This window comes from Cydia fagiglandana, chromosome 16 (assembly GCF_963556715.1).
Source record: "Cydia fagiglandana chromosome 16, ilCydFagi1.1, whole genome shotgun sequence".
Taxonomy (NCBI): domain Eukaryota; kingdom Metazoa; phylum Arthropoda; class Insecta; order Lepidoptera; family Tortricidae; genus Cydia; species Cydia fagiglandana.
Window position 1 is genome coordinate 11,691,474 of NC_085947.1, and position 21,230 is coordinate 11,712,703.

Genomic DNA, 21,230 nt, shown 5'->3' on the forward strand with positions numbered 1-21,230 from the left:
ACTTTTTAGTATTTGTTGTTATAGCGGCATCATAAATACATCATCTGTGAAAATTTTAGCTGTCTAGCTATCACGGTTCGTGAGATACAGCCTGGTGACAGACGGACGGACGGACGGACGGACAGACAGACAGACGGACAGCGGAGTCTTAGTAATAGCTAGGGTCCCGTTTTACCATTTGGGTACGGAACCCTAAAAATGGTGCTAGTGCTACAAACGGATGGTTCATAATTATAGTCTGTCAAGCCATTTCCGTCAGTAGAAAATGACATATTTAAAATATGTAGGCGCGAAGGCTTATCGTCACTCAGAAAATTTGAATTTGACAAAGTTGTTTGACCAGCTATTTTGTTTTTTCTATAGTAAACTATTTCATTATCGACAGGAGCGGATGGTGACGTCTCACGAAGGCCCTCTGTACCAATGGGGTAGGTTACCATAGGACGACAACAACAACACACACACACACGTTTCATTATTGGTGTTATGTCCACTAGGGGTGTAAATTTACTAAAATAGTGATCTGATTTTCGGTTAGGTAAGGACAAAAGCTAATAAAGTACCTATAGTTTGTAAAATGTAACAAGTAGAATCCTGCATAGAAAATGCCAACCACTTTGTGAGTAGACATAGTATGGTAAATAATGCTGAGCAGACAACAATTTCCATCGTCCACAGATTATTTCTCTGACTGTTCTCATTCCAAAGTAATTTCTATCATCAAATATGTAAAACCATAATGACCTCTGCGTCCGCGTCTCAGACCACGGATTCCTGTATTATTAATACGTCTTATTCCCCGATCCAGGTGGATTAATTAAAGTGAAGCCGTTTCGTAAAACTACGCTCTATTATTGGAATCCACAGCTCTTCGATATAAATGGGCGGCCATTTTTAATTACGGATCGGCGCCATTGTCAGGGGCCCTCGACATATCCTCGATGGAGGCTGATCGACGCGGCGGCGCCCGGGAGACTTTTGAAAAACTGATCATTAACACTATGGTTTAAAATAACATGGCACCGCTGATGATGCGAGCGACCGACGTATTGAATACAGTTTCAAGTAGGAAAACGTTATATTTACCTACTTAATCGTACGAGTAAGTCTGATATTTTTATTCTTCGGTATACTTACATACAGTATTGACTGCATGCTCTCGCTCGTATTTTAATACATAGCCACGTGTGTAAAAGTGATGCTTTTGTATTTTTGATTACAACCTGGGGTGGCATTATTATTAATATTATAGGACATTTTTACACATTTGATTAAAAAAATGGATCCCAATTGATATTGACGTGCTTCTTGCTCGTACATAATTTATTGGTACAAGCGAACTATATAACAAGTACCCAATGTAAATTGTAGGTTAATTGCATGTAATGTACCTAGCCAGTTCTTTGTGACTCGCATGAAAAGGATTTAGAAGCATAAACAATATCAAAACACGCTATTGAAAAAGTCAATTATAGCAAATAACTATTAACATCTGCAGTCCGCAAACGCAGTTTTTCTGTGGAAAAACAACAGCACAGCGGTTCCCGTCACAATTGCTAAAGATCGGTTTTCTTAGGATAGCGGTGCCGTCATAATAGCGGCCGTACCTACTACTAGCCTCCATACTAAATAATACGGCTAAATATGGATGTCGTCGTATTTGCATGGAGACGACCGCTATATGACGGCACCGCTATCCTAGGAAACCAGAGCATTAGGGACAAGGAAATAAACAAAAATCACGTTATTTTTAGAAGCACGTGCAGCCTCTTCCACACCAAAGTACTTTATTAATATGGACCACTTAGCTTACGGAAGTAATTTCAATAAGAGTTCTGGGTTTTATAAAGTTCGTCTTTAGCACGTACATCTGATAGTAAAAAGTATCATCGATTCATCACCCTAGAACGCTACAAACACTTAGTCATATCTATTGTTTTTCCAATTAGTTTGCACTCATGCATATCGCATAGCATCCGTTATTGGTGATACTTGTAGTTTGAAATAGCTTCTTATTCCCGCTATTTTCAGATTAGTATCAAGCTTTCGATTAAGGCGGACCAGTTTAACTAAAACCTTATGATCCAATAAAACAATGCGAAATCAAGGATCATATTCATATGGATTCGCCTGAGTTAAACGTTATTCTGCGCTTATTAGGTGAAGGAATAACAATCGAGGTATTATACCAATCACTTACTAATCATGGATGAGTCGAAGGCTCAGATCATCCAGTAGAGTTCATGCTGCAACTACGTATAGTTGCTATTAATCTCTAGGTCCATTTATACTGGCTCGTTCTAGAACTTGACTCACCAACAGATGAGAATACCCGCTTCTTAAACTAGATATTCCCTGCGATAGATCGCTCGTCCCGCAGTGCCGCCGGCGCCGATCGCCGTCGATACGGCACGCCTCACCACTCTACATTTCCCTCTTCACTCACTCAATGCAAAGAAGTAACATTCGTCGTGAATAATAATCAGCTTTAGAATAATTTTTGCCGCATAAAAAACTGTATAAGTGAATTTTTAGCTACTTTACGACGTCCGAGGGGATCCGAAGGCGCTGCGTCAGTTATAAACGAGAGAGATTTCAATTTTAAATTAAAATACTTTCCATTTATAAATGTCAATGGTGAAATTATGCTAACTGGCTTGTTCATTAGCCAACATGAACAGTAGCGTTCGGATGATTTCGTTTAGAATACACAATTGCCGAAATTCTGACCGGCCTACGTTATTAAATCTGATTATAAAGACACGAAATGTCATTAAGCCTACCTACCTTTTATTACGTAGGTTGCCCTGAAAGTTTCGGGAATTGGAAAAAATACGCGTTTAAATGAAATAAAAGTACTTTTATTGTTTTTCAAAGTATTCTCCTTTGTGTTTAATGCACTTTTTCATTCTCTGAAACCAGTTTTCAAAACAGTTATTGAACTCTGAACTGGGGGTTGACGAAATGGCCATTTTATAAGCGTGGACTGCTTCTTCCGCGGTCTGAAAACGCTGACCACGCAACCGATTCTTTATTTTCGGGAAAGTAAAAAAATCGTTGGGACTTAGGTCGGGGCTGTACGGAGGATGGTCCAGTAATTCGACTTTTTCGCCCTTCAGATAGTCGTTTGTTTTCTGAGCAGTATGAGGGCTGGCATTATCATGGTGTAGTATAATACGGCGGTTAGGGTTATTTTTTCGCAGTTCAGCAAAAACAATCGGTAAACAAACGCCTATATACCAATCGGCATTGACAGTTCTTCGATCTTCAAGAGCAATAGTCGCCACGTGACCCGATTTGGAGACAAACGTGGCTACCATTTTTTTGATCGTGCTGCGAGAACGAACAACTTTTGTTGGCTTCGGCTCGTCTTCGTAAACCCATACTCGAGATTGGTTTTTGGATTCAGGCTCATATGCGTAAATCCATGACTCGTCACCTGACACAATACTAAAAACGGCAGTTGAGCTTCCTCCATTAAATCTTTTTAGGGTTTTGTGGCACCAATTGACACGGACCGTTTTCTGGTCGTCAGATAACAAGTGAGGAATCCACCGGGAAAACAACTTCCGCACGCCCAACTCTTGCTGTAAAATAACTTGTACCTGACTCATTCCAATGCCTAAAGTCTCCTGAATTTCCCGATATGTAACATGCCTATCTTCTTTTATCAGTTGGCGAACAACATCGATGTTTTGATCGGTAACGGCAGTTTTCGGTCGACCCTCACGTACGTCATCCGCAAGAGACACACGGCCACGTTGAAATTCCGAATACCACCTGTATATTGTCGTCTTCGAAGGTGCTTCACTACTAAAAGCAATAGTCAATCGGTCTCCACATTGTTGTTGTGTTAATCCACTTTTAAAGTCATAATAAATCATTGCTCTAAAACTTTCGCGGGACAGCTCCATTTTCACCAGCGACTCAACGACTTTAAAAAACAATTGAAAATAGAACATTGTTTTTTTTTTCTAAGTGGCCAGTGTTTTCGAATAATGAGACTATGCTTGTAACAAAGAGGTATAACACATGTCAAATATACGTTCCTAAGTATGCAATTCCCGAAACTTTCAGGGCAACCTACGTATTAGCAAACTAGGTCGTGTCAAAATACCTTTATAAATATCAATATGAAAACAATCTCAAATTGTTGAAACAGAATCGATCTCAAGTGTGATTATTTGTATCTACTCTATTTCTTTCTACATAGATTTCTACTACTACATACTTAAGTACATATATTTTCTAGGCTGGCTCTCCACTACCTATTCATAGTTATAACTATAAAAGATGTAGTCCAGAAAAAGAGAGTATAAATAAAGCAGTCGGAGTCTTAGAATGGCGGCATAAGCAATAACGAAGTCTTAAACTTGAACCCGCTTTTAAAAATGGCTTCGTAATTAGCAGTAAAGAACCACCATGAAAGCTTGGCTGCTAAATATTTATCGTTTAAGTTAATGAGGTTTCAGAATGCAATGCTTCCGTCTTTTAGAGATGCGATAACTTTCTTGCCTAACGGGAGTAATAACCTAATCATAAAATAAGGAATATCTCTAAAGCCGACCACTGACTAACAGGCCGCCGGACGATATCGGCCTGTCAGTTAGAACAAAAAATTTGACAGTTCCGAACAACTGACAGGCCGATACCGTCCGGCGGACTGTTAGTCAGTGGTCGGCTTAATAACCGAGTTTGGAGCTAAATATATATAGAGGTTGAAGTCGAACCGCCGAAATTTTAAAAACGAGAATATTAGTGCCTCGGTAGAGTACCATTTTGTACCATTAGGAGTCGAAACTCTAGGTACATGGGGTCCCAGTGCACATAAGTTTTTCGCAGAAATCACGAAGCGTCTGATTGACGTAACTGGTGACCGAAGAGCTGGCGGCTACCTCGCACAGCGTATCAGCATTGCGATACAGCGAGGAAATGCCACCAGCATCCTTGGTACAACGCCTCAAGGCCTCAAGGGCCTATATTTTAGATTTAAGCTAGTTATTAATTTATTTTCGTAATACCACTGTATATATCTTGTTTATATATCGTCGGGTGACAAGCAAAAGTCACTAAGTACTATAAAAAAAAATAAAGTAACAATGCACTTTATTACACTAATAACACGGTTTATTGTCCAATAATTTCAATGGTGTTAGTTAGTGACTCTTGCTTGTCACCCGACGATATAGAGGTTTATGTATGCTGATTTGATACACTAAATGTTCTATTTATAAGGAATTATCATTACCCTTTATACCCTTTGCATTATTAGCAAAGGAACACTTCAAAAGCATGGCTTTGCGACATAATGATGAAATTAATTGAGCGAGGCTGAATCCGATTTCAATTGAATAGTTTAGTTACAATTATTAGTGTTATTAGAGTAGAAGCCGTCACTAGTCTATTATGACCGACCTCAATGCCACAATATTCCCACATCAACGTGTCATGTGGCAACATTGGAAATTACAGCTATTTCGTAATTAAAGACAATTCAGCGACTACTGTCAATTACCATGCTAAGTCGTGTAGCCGGCTAGCTAGTGCGGTAAAAGAAAACCAGGTTCTTTACAGTAAACAATATAATATATGAAAATAATTATGTACAATAAAATAAACTAATTTCTGTCAGTACCTGAATCTAACCAAATAAATATTGTCACTGGCCTTAACGTTCTTGAATCCCATTCTTAGTCGAACCGTACGATCACAACACAAAAGACGGCGCAATACCCTTAGTTTTTTTTTATTTGTAACCGGCCAGTGCGCGAGGTGGTTGTACATGCAGGTTTGCCATGTTACAGTCGTCAAATACTCGTATCGCTTTGACTTTAACGCAGTATTAGCGACATCTAAATAGAATTTAATGTGATTGCGATCTTATATTTATTGCTTACTAGTGATACGCCCAGTTTTGCACGGGATACCAATTATACACCTAAATCTTCCTCAAGAATCACTTTATTGATAAGTAAAAACCGCATGAAAATAGTAGCATAGTAGTTTTTGAGTTTATCGCGAACATACCTAACACATATTGCAACGAAACACATAATTAATCACTACGATTACGTACATTATGGTAACATTCCATTTCTGACCGCAGCTGCACTACTGGTACTGAACGCGTCGTTGTTATTGTCGATTTCCATAGTAAAATGAACAGTAATGCAGCTGTCCTTGGAAATGGACTGTCACCTTTATCGTTATCAAACCAATATGTAGCTAAATCGAAAACCTCGACAGTGCCATCATATTATCAATAATGTGAAATGAAACTACATACATATTTGGTCTCTACCCAAATTTGCTCCGCACAATACCAAACTTTTGACAGTGTGTTGATCTTTATTACATAAGCATTTGTCTTGGTTTGAAACGGAATCTAGGCCGCAGGTAACTTTATGTGCAATGGGTTATGTACATGTGGGTACATACGCGTGCATGTTTGTCGGGACCCGCAGCCTTGTGCATCTGACGTAAGTAATCGATCAACGGTGGATACCTATTTGAGTTTACACGCTTTGTTGCAATAAATAAGAAATATAAATCTGTTAATAAAATAAAGGATATAAGTATGTCCTTATTTAGCCACCACCACGCATAACAGCCGTAACAATAGAAAATATACCATAATTATATGTATGCGGTGTTTGTGCGCTATAAATTATAATTCAAACTGGTTCCAAACGTTAAGGTAACGATGGACAGAATTATATATAATGATTGAAAGATTATTGAAATTTTAATAACAACCAATAGGGGTAATCGTATGATGGGTGTTATTATTATCGACGTGACAAAGCAACTAGTTAGTCAAGCAGATCTTGTCAGTAGAAAAAGGCATCAAATTTGAAAAATGTATGTGCGAAGGGTTATCATCTCATAGAAAATTTGAATTTCGCGCCTTTTTCAACTGACAAGATTTGCTTGACCATCTACACTCGTATCTATCACTTTTTAACACAGATATAAAGTGATAGACACCGATAGCTGTGACAATCAAGAGTACAGGTCAAGAGTAGTTTTTTGAGAAGAGCTAGTAACTGAGCGGTAAGGCACGAAAACTTTGCAGGTTTGGTGCAAGTTTTCAAACCTGAAAACTATGGTTTACAACCAAGTCTTGCAAAGTTTTCATGCCTTACCGCTATTCTAATGATTAATTGAACAAAATCACGATGAAAGCTGTAAACATCTAGTAAACAAGCCTACGCGAAATAAACGATTGACGTTTATTAAAAGCTTTCCAAGTAAGTTACTAATCTGTCCGTTTCGTGCCCGCAGCCCACTATGCTATTGATTTCAGTTCCGAGCACCTTTTACCTTTCTAGAGTGTTGTATACATAGTATATCTTTATATTTACGCAACGCAAGCCTCTGGACGGACAAAAGATCACGTATCTTGCCTAAGGGCGTTGTTCCAATCCTTTCCTAGGCGCGGCGCAGGTGAGTTACACACGGGAGATGAAAAGGAACTATTAGATGGATTTTTACTTGTTCATTAGCCAACATGAACAGTAGCGTTCGGATGATTTCGTTTAGAATACACAATTGCCGAAATTCTGACCGGCCTACGTTATTAAATCTGATTATAAAGACACGAAATGTCATTAAGCCTACCTACCTTTTATTACGTAGGTTGCCCTGAAAGTTTCGGGAATTGGAAAAAATACGCGTTTAAATGAAATAAAAGTACTTTTATTGTTTTTCAAAGTATTCTCCTTTGTGTTTAATGCACTTTTTCATTCTCTGAAACCAGTTTTCAAAACAGTTATTGAACTCTGAACTGGGGGTTGACGAAATGGCCATTTTATAAGCGTGGACTGCTTCTTCCGCGGTCTGAAAACGCTGACCACGCAACCGATTCTTTATTTTCGGGAAAGTAAAAAAATCGTTGGGACTTAGGTCGGGGCTGTACGGAGGATGGTCCAGTAATTCGACTTTTTCGCCCTTCAGATAGTCGTTTGTTTTCTGAGCAGTATGAGGGCTGGCATTATCATGGTGTAGTATAATACGGCGGTTAGGGTTATTTTTTCGCAGTTCAGCAAAAACAATCGGTAAACAAACGCCTATATACCAATCGGCATTGACAGTTCTTCGATCTTCAAGAGCAATAGTCGCCACGTGACCCGATTTGGAGACAAACGTGGCTACCATTTTTTTGATCGTGCTGCGAGAACGAACAACTTTTGTTGGCTTCGGCTCGTCTTCGTAAACCCATACTCGAGATTGGTTTTTGGATTCAGGCTCATATGCGTAAATCCATGACTCGTCACCTGACACAATACTAAAAACGGCAGTTGAGCTTCCTCCATTAAATCTTTTTAGGGTTTTGTGGCACCAATTGACACGGACCGTTTTCTGGTCGTCAGATAACAAGTGAGGAATCCACCGGGAAAACAACTTCCGCACGCCCAACTCTTGCTGTAAAATAACTTGTACCTGACTCATTCCAATGCCTAAAGTCTCCTGAATTTCCCGATATGTAACATGCCTATCTTCTTTTATCAGTTGGCGAACAACATCGATGTTTTGATCGGTAACGGCAGTTTTCGGTCGACCCTCACGTACGTCATCCGCAAGAGACACACGGCCACGTTGAAATTCCGAATACCACCTGTATATTGTCGTCTTCGAAGGTGCTTCACTACTAAAAGCAATAGTCAATCGGTCTCCACATTGTTGTTGTGTTAATCCACTTTTAAAGTCATAATAAATCATTGCTCTAAAACTTTCGCGGGACAGCTCCATTTTCACCAGCGACTCAACGACTTTAAAAAACAATTAAAAATAGAACATTGTTTTTTTTTTCTAAGTGGCCAGTGTTTTCGAATAATGAGACTATGCTTGTAACAAAGAGGTATAACACATGTCAAATATACGTTCCTAAGTATGCAATTCCCGAAACTTTCAGGGCAACCTACGTATTAGCAAACTAGGTCGTGTCAAAATACCTTTATAAATATCAATATGAAAACAATCTCAAATTGTTGAAACAGAATCGATCTCAAGTGTGATTATTTGTATCTACTCTATTTCTTTCTACATAGATTTCTACTACTACATACTTAAGTACATATATTTTCTAGGCTGGCTCTCCACTACCTATTCATAGTTATAACTATAAAAGATGTAGTCCAGAAAAAGAGAGTATAAATAAAGCAGTCGGAGTCTTAGAATGGCGGCATAAGCAATAACGAAGTCTTAAACTTGAACCCGCTTTTAAAAATGGCTTCGTAATTAGCAGTAAAGAACCACCATGAAAGCTTGGCTGCTAAATATTTATCGTTTAAGTTAATGAGGTTTCAGAATGCAATGCTTCCGTCTTTTAGAGATGCGATAACTTTCTTGCCTAACGGGAGTAATAACCTAATCATAAAATAAGGAATATCTCTAAAGCCGACCACTGACTAACAGGCCGCCGGACGATATCGGCCTGTCAGTTAGAACAAAAAATTTGACAGTTCCGAACAACTGACAGGCCGATACCGTCCGGCGGACTGTTAGTCAGTGGTCGGCTTAATAACCGAGTTTGGAGCTAAATATATATAGAGGTTGAAGTCGAACCGCCGAAATTTTAAAAACGAGAATATTAGTGCCTCGGTAGAGTACCATTTTGTACCATTAGGAGTCGAAACTCTAGGTACATGGGGTCCCAGTGCACATAAGTTTTTCGCAGAAATCACGAAGCGTCTGATTGACGTAACTGGTGACCGAAGAGCTGGCGGCTACCTCGCACAGCGTATCAGCATTGCGATACAGCGAGGAAATGCCACCAGCATCCTTGGTACAACGCCTCAAGGCCTCAAGGGCCTATATTTTAGATTTAAGCTAGTTATTAATTTATTTTCGTAATACCACTGTATATATCTTGTTTATATATCGTCGGGTGACAAGCAAAAGTCACTAAGTACTATAAAAAAAAATAAAGTAACAATGCACTTTATTACACTAATAACACGGTTTATTGTCCAATAATTTCAATGGTGTTAGTTAGTGACTCTTGCTTGTCACCCGACGATATAGAGGTTTATGTATGCTGATTTGATACACTAAATGTTCTATTTATAAGGAATTATCATTACCCTTTATACCCTTTGCATTATTAGCAAAGGAACACTTCAAAAGCATGGCTTTGCGACATAATGATGAAATTAATTGAGCGAGGCTGAATCCGATTTCAATTGAATAGTTTAGTTACAATTATTAGTGTTATTAGAGTAGAAGCCGTCACTAGTCTATTATGACCGACCTCAATGCCACAATATTCCCACATCAACGTGTCATGTGGCAACATTGGAAATTACAGCTATTTCGTAATTAAAGACAATTCAGCGACTACTGTCAATTACCATGCTAAGTCGTGTAGCCGGCTAGCTAGTGCGGTAAAAGAAAACCAGGTTCTTTACAGTAAACAATATAATATATGAAAATAATTATGTACAATAAAATAAACTAATTTCTGTCAGTACCTGAATCTAACCAAATAAATATTGTCACTGGCCTTAACGTTCTTGAATCCCATTCTTAGTCGAACCGTACGATCACAACACAAAAGACGGCGCAATACCCTTAGTTTTTTTTTATTTGTAACCGGCCAGTGCGCGAGGTGGTTGTACATGCAGGTTTGCCATGTTACAGTCGTCAAATACTCGTATCGCTTTGACTTTAACGCAGTATTAGCGACATCTAAATAGAATTTAATGTGATTGCGATCTTATATTTATTGCTTACTAGTGATACGCCCAGTTTTGCACGGGATACCAATTATACACCTAAATCTTCCTCAAGAATCACTTTATTGATAAGTAAAAACCGCATGAAAATAGTAGCATAGTAGTTTTTGAGTTTATCGCGAACATACCTAACACATATTGCAACGAAACACATAATTAATCACTACGATTACGTACATTATGGTAACATTCCATTTCTGACCGCAGCTGCACTACTGGTACTGAACGCGTCGTTGTTATTGTCGATTTCCATAGTAAAATGAACAGTAATGCAGCTGTCCTTGGAAATGGACTGTCACCTTTATCGTTATCAAACCAATATGTAGCTAAATCGAAAACCTCGACAGTGCCATCATATTATCAATAATGTGAAATGAAACTACATACATATTTGGTCTCTACCCAAATTTGCTCCGCACAATACCAAACTTTTGACAGTGTGTTGATCTTTATTACATAAGCATTTGTCTTGGTTTGAAACGGAATCTAGGCCGCAGGTAACTTTATGTGCAATGGGTTATGTACATGTGGGTACATACGCGTGCATGTTTGTCGGGACCCGCAGCCTTGTGCATCTGACGTAAGTAATCGATCAACGGTGGATACCTATTTGAGTTTACACGCTTTGTTGCAATAAATAAGAAATATAAATCTGTTAATAAAATAAAGGATATAAGTATGTCCTTATTTAGCCACCACCACGCATAACAGCCGTAACAATAGAAAATATACCATAATTATATGTATGCGGTGTTTGTGCGCTATAAATTATAATTCAAACTGGTTCCAAACGTTAAGGTAACGATGGACAGAATTATATATAATGATTGAAAGATTATTGAAATTTTAATAACAACCAATAGGGGTAATCGTATGATGGGTGTTATTATTATCGACGTGACAAAGCAACTAGTTAGTCAAGCAGATCTTGTCAGTAGAAAAAGGCATCAAATTTGAAAAATGTATGTGCGAAGGGTTATCATCTCATAGAAAATTTGAATTTCGCGCCTTTTTCAACTGACAAGATTTGCTTGACCATCTACACTCGTATCTATCACTTTTTAACACAGATATAAAGTGATAGACACCGATAGCTGTGACAATCAAGAGTACAGGTCAAGAGTAGTTTTTTGAGAAGAGCTAGTAACTGAGCGGTAAGGCACGAAAACTTTGCAGGTTTGGTGCAAGTTTTCAAACCTGAAAACTATGGTTTACAACCAAGTCTTGCAAAGTTTTCATGCCTTACCGCTATTCTAATGATTAATTGAACAAAATCACGATGAAAGCTGTAAACATCTAGTAAACAAGCCTACGCGAAATAAACGATTGACGTTTATTAAAAGCTTTCCAAGTAAGTTACTAATCTGTCCGTTTCGTGCCCGCAGCCCACTATGCTATTGATTTCAGTTCCGAGCACCTTTTACCTTTCTAGAGTGTTGTATACATAGTATATCTTTATATTTACGCAACGCAAGCCTCTGGACGGACAAAAGATCACGTATCTTGCCTAAGGGCGTTGTTCCAATCCTTTCCTAGGCGCGGCGCAGGTGAGTTACACACGGGAGATGAAAAGGAACTATTAGATGGATTTTTACTATTGAGATGTCTACCTATATATTTAAGAATATGAAGATCAGAATACAATATGGCTACTGTAAGATCGAAAACGATGATAGTATTGAAATAAATATCATGTTAAGGTGAAGAGAAATATAAATTAAAAGCAGTTTTTCTAAGATGAAATAGTAATTACTTAACTAACTTGCTGATCCTCAGCGGTGGGACTCACCGAGGCCTACATATTTATATCCTCACGTAGGGCGTTTATAGTGCGAGAAAATAAATGATTGCTATATAATCTGTTTTATATTTTCTACATACATATGAAACAAACGAGTACCTATCCCATACTTTTTCCTATGGGCATGAGCAGCTAGTTAAAAAAATGGAACATAGTCGCTTTTCGCGGCCGGTAGCGAATGTGAGGTGAAGTTACCCTGGTCTCTATCTTGGAACTCGCCTATGCTGTAAGCATTTGGAGCACGCATCAAGATACTGGCAGATAGCCACGTATTGTGCTTGTAATATGCGTGGCAGGTGCGGCGCCGATGAACTTGGTAATCTAGCCTATTGTCAAAGCTCTAGGCAGTCTGACTGAATAGCTTAAAATTAGTGGCATGATGCCCAATTATTAAAAGTATTCAAGGCATATATTACATACTGTGAAAGCAATTATTAGCCACCACACACTATATAAATATCAGGACTACAATGTATATATATGTTGGCGGCCGATCGTAAGATCAGGCATATCGTGAAATTCCTAGGCATATCGTGAAACGTGAAAATCTTTGACTCGTTCCCTGAGTCGACGGGCTCCTATTTCTGGGCAGTTTGCCCTTCGGGCATCTGAAGCAACCTAACGAACCTATCTTACCTATATATTGGTTTAATGTGACTATCCTCAAAATAATACACAGGAACATTACGATCTGCCTGATCTTACGATCGGCCGCCAACATATATACTACAATGTTATTATGTATCACTATTTTTGAGTAGGGTAAAAAAAATATTACGTGCTATTGGTACCATATATATTAAAAATACCGAGGCGACGAAAAGGTCGCTTTTTCATTACATCGCGATAATAACGGACGAAGGGTGGCCGCTCTTAAGTTATTTTATTATGTGTCCTATTTTATCCAATTTCTCCGTAATATTCATATTGCCTTGAGGGCTGATTTAGACGGTGCAAGAACTCGGATGCGATTTTAGTTACTTTGCGGACTGTTGGTTACGTCCAATTCAACCGACCGATCAAAACCAGCAATGTAATGAAACTCGTATGCGAGTTCTCGCATCGTCTAAATAAGCCCTTAAGTGGTAGGTAAGTTGAATATTACCACCAAATCAAATTATCACATAACTTAGCTTTTTGCGAAAACTTTCGGCCTGTGTGCTTTCGCGTATCTACTAAAGATTTGCCATAAAAGTTTCCCCTACAGGCGTAGGAACATAAGCCAGGCCATTTCAATCTTGACACAATATAACAAATAGCAACATGTAAGTTTTTAACTCTATAATTTGGACATGTTTAGAATATTTATGAAATAAAGTCAGTAGGCACAGGTATTTTGACTATACATAGAATGAAGATAAGGTTTATAAGCACTTCTACCAGAAGCACACTTTCCATACGTAAATTAACTTCGTTAGACTCAATCAATATAATACATTAAAATGTACATATAAATAAATATTACAGGACATTTTTACACAAATTGACTAAGCCCCACGGTAAGCTCAAGAAGGCTTGTGTTGTGGGTACTCAGACAACGATATATATAATATATAAATACTTAAATACATAGAAAACAATCATGACTCAGGAACAAATATCTGTATCACAACACAAATAAATGCCCTTACCAGGATTCGAGCCCGGGACCATCGGCTTCATAGGCAGGGTCACTACCCACTAGGCCAGACCGGTCGTCAAAAGTAAAGGTAAAGGTAGGTATATATAAGGTTTAAATCAAAAACTAAGAAAACTTTGTATGGTGGGCCTTACGAGAATAAATAAATATGAAAAATCACCTACGTCTACATATAATATAACAACAATAACAATTACAATCTGCTAAAGGCACACCTTGTTCTAATTTTTTTTTTATTAACAACAAAAACAGACTAAGCTAACCCTCTAATTTCTTGATTAATTTCACTAAACCTAAAAAATCCTTAACAAATTGGATATTTATAGGCTTAATCTCGGTTACAAGATTACGGTTCTTAATTTTAATGTAACACTGGGTTGTAAATTGCGGGGGATGACAGGCTAAAGCCGGTTAAGTATCGGCTAATGTAAAATAATCGTCTCATAATATTACGTATCCTAGAGCCGTTTTAATAAGAACAGACTGTTCAATTAGAATGTTCCTAGAATAAAATTCTCTGAAAATAACGAAGTATTATTACGATGTTTCATGTGAACACATTGGCTGGTAATTGGCAAGCTTACCCTTATTAATATTTGTAAAATAATAATATTTTACTTAAATATAACGTACAAATTGCCTCAAAACATGTGTCTTATAAAATTACTCTTACACAAATGTATTACATTATAGAGAGAGACCAAGAAAAGTCTGCAGCGATTTTGATAGCCCACGCAGTGCAAGTGTTATTTATACGTCATATTTTCATAGAAGTTTGACGTTTAAATAACACTTACACTGCGTGTGCTATCAAAATCACTACAGACAATTCTTTGTGTAACTCTAAGATGTTCCCTTAATATTTATTTATTTATTTAACTAATTGATTTGTTGAGTAATAAGAAGTATTTACCTAGTTAATTTTACATAAAACTATATCAATAGCATTTTATCCCGACATAACCTTAAATCAGTTAACAAGTGTCTTTCCTTTGAAGAAATACCCCGGCACGAATCTGTGCCCTACACCATTTAATACGCATAACAAACATGAATCATTCTGATAAATGAACTAAAGTCACTAGGTAGCGTAACATGTTTATAAAAGTACCTACAAACTCAACAAGTTGCCGCGTCACGCTGGCAGGGCGTTGGCGATGGCCGAGCACTCGGAGCTTAAATAAGTTTCAAGCTAAAGAATCCAATTTTAGAGTACACGTCAACCATTTTGTTTTCCTCGAGTGCTAAAATAAATACTTCTGTTTGAAACTTGGAAAAGAAACTGAATATAGCTGAGCTCCCGAAAATAAACACGGATACAAATATTTAAAAACTTTTTTTTTTTAGTAGACCAAGAAAATTAACCTGTCTACTGTTAGTTATGCATGTTGCAGATATTTCCATCAAATCTATTTGGCAGATTTGTATGTATGGCCGGTCAAGCCAATGAATGGCGGGAATTATATTTCCGGCAGACATGTATTATGCCTACTTAATTCCCACCATTTTATGACTGTTGTAAGTTTGCATATGTAACCCTGATTGTGATTATTCATATTTAATCCTGGTGTGGGAACATAAGAAGTTTATTATCTTAAAAATAATAAGGTTTAAGAATATAATGAGATTACTGGTTTTATTGTGAACGTGAAAAAATCTTTGTGGGAGGATTTCTTTTCAAATTAAAGACTTTAATTTTATTTTAGGCGTATTTTGTTATGTATAACCATTAGGTATCTAATTTCTCAAAGGGATTAAAAAATAGTCTGCGTAAACAAAGATATCTATAGCTCTTAGCAGAAAAATGAATATTGAAACCCTTCTATTGTTTTTAAAACAAAAGGTTTTTCTTTTCACGTAACTTGAGCTACGAATATTTTACTGCAAATTATATTAAAGAAGAAGACTTACTCGGGAATTATGGTAAAGGTTTAAAACAAAAGTAAAAATGGTATTTTACAAGCTTTTATTTAGTTTCACCTGACCGTTGTCTGTCTGTCTGTGTGTAATCAAATCTTGCAAGTTAAATTTGATCCACTTCCCGGTTTCCGATTGAGCTGAAATTTTGCATGCATGTATAAATCGGATAACAATGCAATATTATGGTACCATCGAACTGTTCTGATGATGGAGACAGGAGGTGACCATAGGAACTCTGTGGTAAAACAACGAAACCTAATTTGCCTCGATGAGTATTAGTTGCCTGTGGAAAGAAAAGTACAGTCAGCGATAAAAGCTTGTACCAAAAATGAAATTAATACCAAAAACTTATTAACTTCAAAATCAATCGGTACTTAGACCGAGATAACTAAGGTAAGCATTTACAAACTTACTAGGCTTAAATAAAAGTAAAACGCTTGATAAACTTTAACCCGGCTTAACGGGATAAACTTTAAGCGATCCTCCTAGCCTACTTAGTGTCGGTAGTAACCCTCCCTACGAAGCAAGAGGTCCCGGGTTCAGATCCTGGTACCTTACTATTTATTTGTGTGTTCATCAGTCATCACAGATTCCTGAGTTATTGATATTTTCTATATAGGTATTTAAGTAAGTAAGTGGGGTGTCTCTCAATTTGTGTAAGATTGTCCCATAATACTCCTCTTTAAAAATCGGTTAAAATTTTGATGAGAAATTGGGTTAAAAATGTTTTCAATAATCTGAGACCAATATCCCTTAAAGTTTGTACATCTGTGGCCATGACATGGTATCATAAACTGTCAAAATTAACGTCTGGTTCAAACTTAGAATTTCAAAGTTTCAACCAGCCTTTATAATTAATTCCGGTATTATTAGAAACTGGTAAAATGCCCGTAGCATCCTCGCGTTGCGGCTCTAGAGGCTTTATGCTGATACAAAATTTTCAACACAGACAAATATTAGTAGACCACGTAAAGGCATTTACTTCGTGGGCTATCTACAGAGTTAATTGAACAACGGCGGTGTAATAGCCTTCGTTTTTTGATGCTGAATAAGAAATCAGAAATAGGTGAGACTTTTAGGTACATCCTTTACAGTTTTAAATTTACTTTACCTGTTTTGCGGGCCATAAGTCAATACATCTAAAAATAAAAGCAACTTATGTTTATAATGTTATGTTTCCTACGAATTACGCTACATGTGTTATCTACAAGTAGGTATAAGTAGCTATAAATGTCTATAATATATGCCCTACATAAATAATTCCGAGCGAAACATTCTCGCCGAGATTGCGTGAGAGCTAACTCGCTTAAAAACGACTTAGAACTCGTAAATGTGAGTAACGACCGGTGGAACCTTAAAATATGCCGCCAACGATTTTGATTGCTTCTTTATTTGTGCAAAATGGAACGTTAAAACGTTTTAAATGGAGTTCTGAGGAGTTTATTTACCACAGCTAAGTACTTTCTCTGTGTCAATTACCGATTTCTCTCATGAGTGCTTATTCCTTTATGAGTTCTTATTTCTTTAAACTTTAAAAGCAGATAAACTTTTATTCTCTAAAGCCACAAGATGGCAAACATCGCAACATAGCAACAAGTCTCAACTTAAACAGAATTACGAGCACGTCGGGGCTCTCCGCTAGGAATACTGGGTGCCTTAGGGCCACGGCTGTTGTTAAGATCTGAACCTAAATGATAAAATGCGTCAGTCATTGCTATCTATGATGGACGCGTTTTATCATTTGTATTACCCAAGTGGCTAAGACAGACGTCATATTCTGCAAGCCTATTATGGATCGCTTTATCCACATTTATCCACGTGATAAAACAACTGTCACTTTTTAACTCTGCGGGATAGAAATAGACGGACACCGTTTTATCACGCTGTCACGTAGACAAATACGACCATCACATCCGTACTGACTCTGACAGGAGTGTTAGCGCGAGTATGATGAACATGTAAGTATTTAAGACGCCATACTCACGTCTACACACTGTAGTAATGAGGCAATTTATTAGGAGAAGTTAACTGAAATAAAATAAAAACAATTTTTGCACAAATATGTAGGTACCTACACTTTATTTTTTACTAGATTTTTTAACATACGTGTTATGATTTAAATATTATAAGCCGAAAGGGAAGGGTAGTTTACCTCGTGTGCGAGATACTGTAGAGACTTAGTCGTGCTATTAACTGCTGTAACTTGTAGGTACATAAATCATAATACACCGTGAAATTTTAGTGGTTGTTTTCCCGCAACGAAATGATTCTGCTATCGATATACAGTCGACGTGTAATCTTTTTTTTAAATAATGGTAAGAAATGCCAGATTTATAAATGTGTCGAACGAAACTCGAAAGTGACCTAACACCAGTAGTAGCACTGCAGTAGTACCTACCTAATTCTTTTGAGTGAATGAAACAAAATAACCTAAAAAGTAGTTCCATTTATTTTTCCTTCACACATTTTACGTGCAGTTAGTTTGCAGATCCTTAAAAGTAAACATAACAAGTTAAGATCAAGCTTTTAATGATCAAAAACTTAAACAAACACTTAAACTTCCCGATACCGCAATAATTGTTCGAACTGCAATCCGCCACATTCAATACACAATCACCTCTGCCCTGTGCATGTGCTGGCGTTTGAAACTGCCCGTGGTTAAGCAGCCGCTGTGTGTGTTGCAGCGACAATTGTTCGTCCGTGTGGAACTTGGAGGTTTAAAATCCCCCGAAGACGCAGCGACTGTAAATGGTCCGGTTCCGCGTAAAGTCGCCGGGCGGCGTGGGAGTCGTAGTTAGCCCTAGCGTACAGCTGCACCATCGCGACTTACTCTAAATTAGAATATTCGTAATGTCGATCCATTTTACTAGAAATAGCAGTGATGACATTGACAGGATCTGTTATCACATTAGTTTAATAAGCGAAGAGGATGTAATTATTACCAAAGTTGACACAACGTAATGGCAATCATCAAACTAATAAAAAGGTTTTATTTCAACTGTTAATCGTGAAGGAACAGTCTAAGTAAATTTTAATTTCAGTTGTCAAACAGTAAAGCACTCTAGCCTGTTACACAGTTTAAAAAAGTAACATGTGCATGTTTATTTGTTTACAATATCGGCAACTGTCGTCGACTTGCAGTTTTAGTGTGCTACTATTGTTTTTCGCTTGTTCGAGTTTAGGTTATATTTTTGTATTTTTTTTTTTTTGGAAAACAGTTTATTTATAAGTTTGTCTATCATAATTCGAAAGTACTACCGATAGCAAATCGCCCTGCCGCGGGAAAACAACCACTAAAATTTCACGGTGTATATGCCTTGATCAATTGATCACGTAACCTGTACTGTGCGGATATGATGGTCGTTCTTGTCTACGTGACAGCGTGATAAAACAGTGTCCGTCACTTTCTCTCATACGGTGTTAGAAAGTGACAGTTATTTTATCAAGTGGATAAAGATGGATAAAGCTGTCCATAATACGCCGGCTGTACTGTGGCCGGTGGTTAAATGATCGACATTTCCGATCATTTAACCACCCGCGACATTTCGCTAAAGCCAAAGTTTACCTGAAAACGCGTTTAGGCGTCACATCAAATAAGCCCCGAAATAAGAGTCGGGAGTAATGTGTTTGCTCAAAGAGGGTCGCGTCAATTTGCTTATTTGTTTAGTGCCACGCGTGACTCGGGCGGAACTAGGGGTCGCTGACCTTGCACGTTCCCACGTTTGTTAAAAGTGTCCAGAGGTATATTGAAGGGCTGTGCTATTTTCTCGTTTCCTGTCGCGTTGGCTTAGCTTTGATTAGGTATACTCGTATATGATGCAAGAAAATACGAAGTTACTTTTAGGAAAACCAATATTACGTAGCACAACGCGCGCAAACACTGTCCAAGTATTATGTTTCTTAAATAAAGTCAAGCTGACTAAATGCATGTTAAGCGCCCTCCAGACTATGCGCGTGAATCGCGGGCGAAGCCGCGAACGCGAGTGTGGAGTCTAGTTCGCTGATATGCGAAATCGACTCCAGACTCGCGTTCGCGGCTTCGCGCCGCGATTCGCGCACGAGTGTGGAGCGGGCTATAGGAATAAGATGCAAACTGCATCGCGCGAACTGGTAACAGTATTGAAAAATATATTCTTCTTTCCATCGTCTCACCCCCGCTGGAGGGTGTAATTTTTTTTTTTATAAGGGAATGTGAAAAGCCTATTGAAGTAAATTAACTCTTCACTAATACAGCATACAGCATCATGTATAGCTGTTTGTTATCCCTAAAATGAATAAAATAAAAATAAAATAAAATAAAAATAAATACAGGTCTGTCGTAAGAGCGAGGAAAGTAACTACGATATATTTAATGATTTCAGTACCATTAATATACGTTACAGAAAACCGACTATTCTAAAGGTGGCCACTGACGAGCTTTCCAACAGTCCAAATAGCGTGGCTGCAATCCAAAATCGGTCCGTGAATGTCAAAAACGTACAATGTTTAATATTAGGATGCCGTCCATTTGGATGAATCCAAAAAATAGTAGCTAACTACAGCGTGATCTATTTATCTTACACTAGCCAAAGCGTGAGGATGAGCTAAGGAACCGTACTAACTATTATACTATGAAACGTGTGTCTGACAAAAAGAATCTGACATCTATCTGACGTATAACAATGGTACGAAAAAACTGGCATGAAACATGTAATTGTATAAAGGGTTCCACTTAGCGATAACGAGGGTCTGAAACTTGCCCCAAGGGCAGGCAGCTAGGATCAAGTGATGGCTATAATGTTTTTCACACCATCCTTTTGCAACAAAGTAACTTAACGATTCTGGTTGTACCTAAATACCTACGTATCTAAAATTTGAACTGAAATAAAAGTATAAAACGGGTCAACAAAAGTAAGTAAATAGAAAATGTACCTAATTATTTTTTTTTACACTATTGTTTAAAAAATAAACTAATGCTTAGTGTCGTTGAGTCTCACACATTTTAACAAGACGAATAATCGTAAATCTACCTGCTAGCATTGTTCCGGAGGTAATCCATTTGTGTGATTATTAATGCGTATGTCTAGTCTAGTAGGAACTGACGTGATAAATAAAATCTAATACAAATATCATTTATTATTGTAAACTAACATAA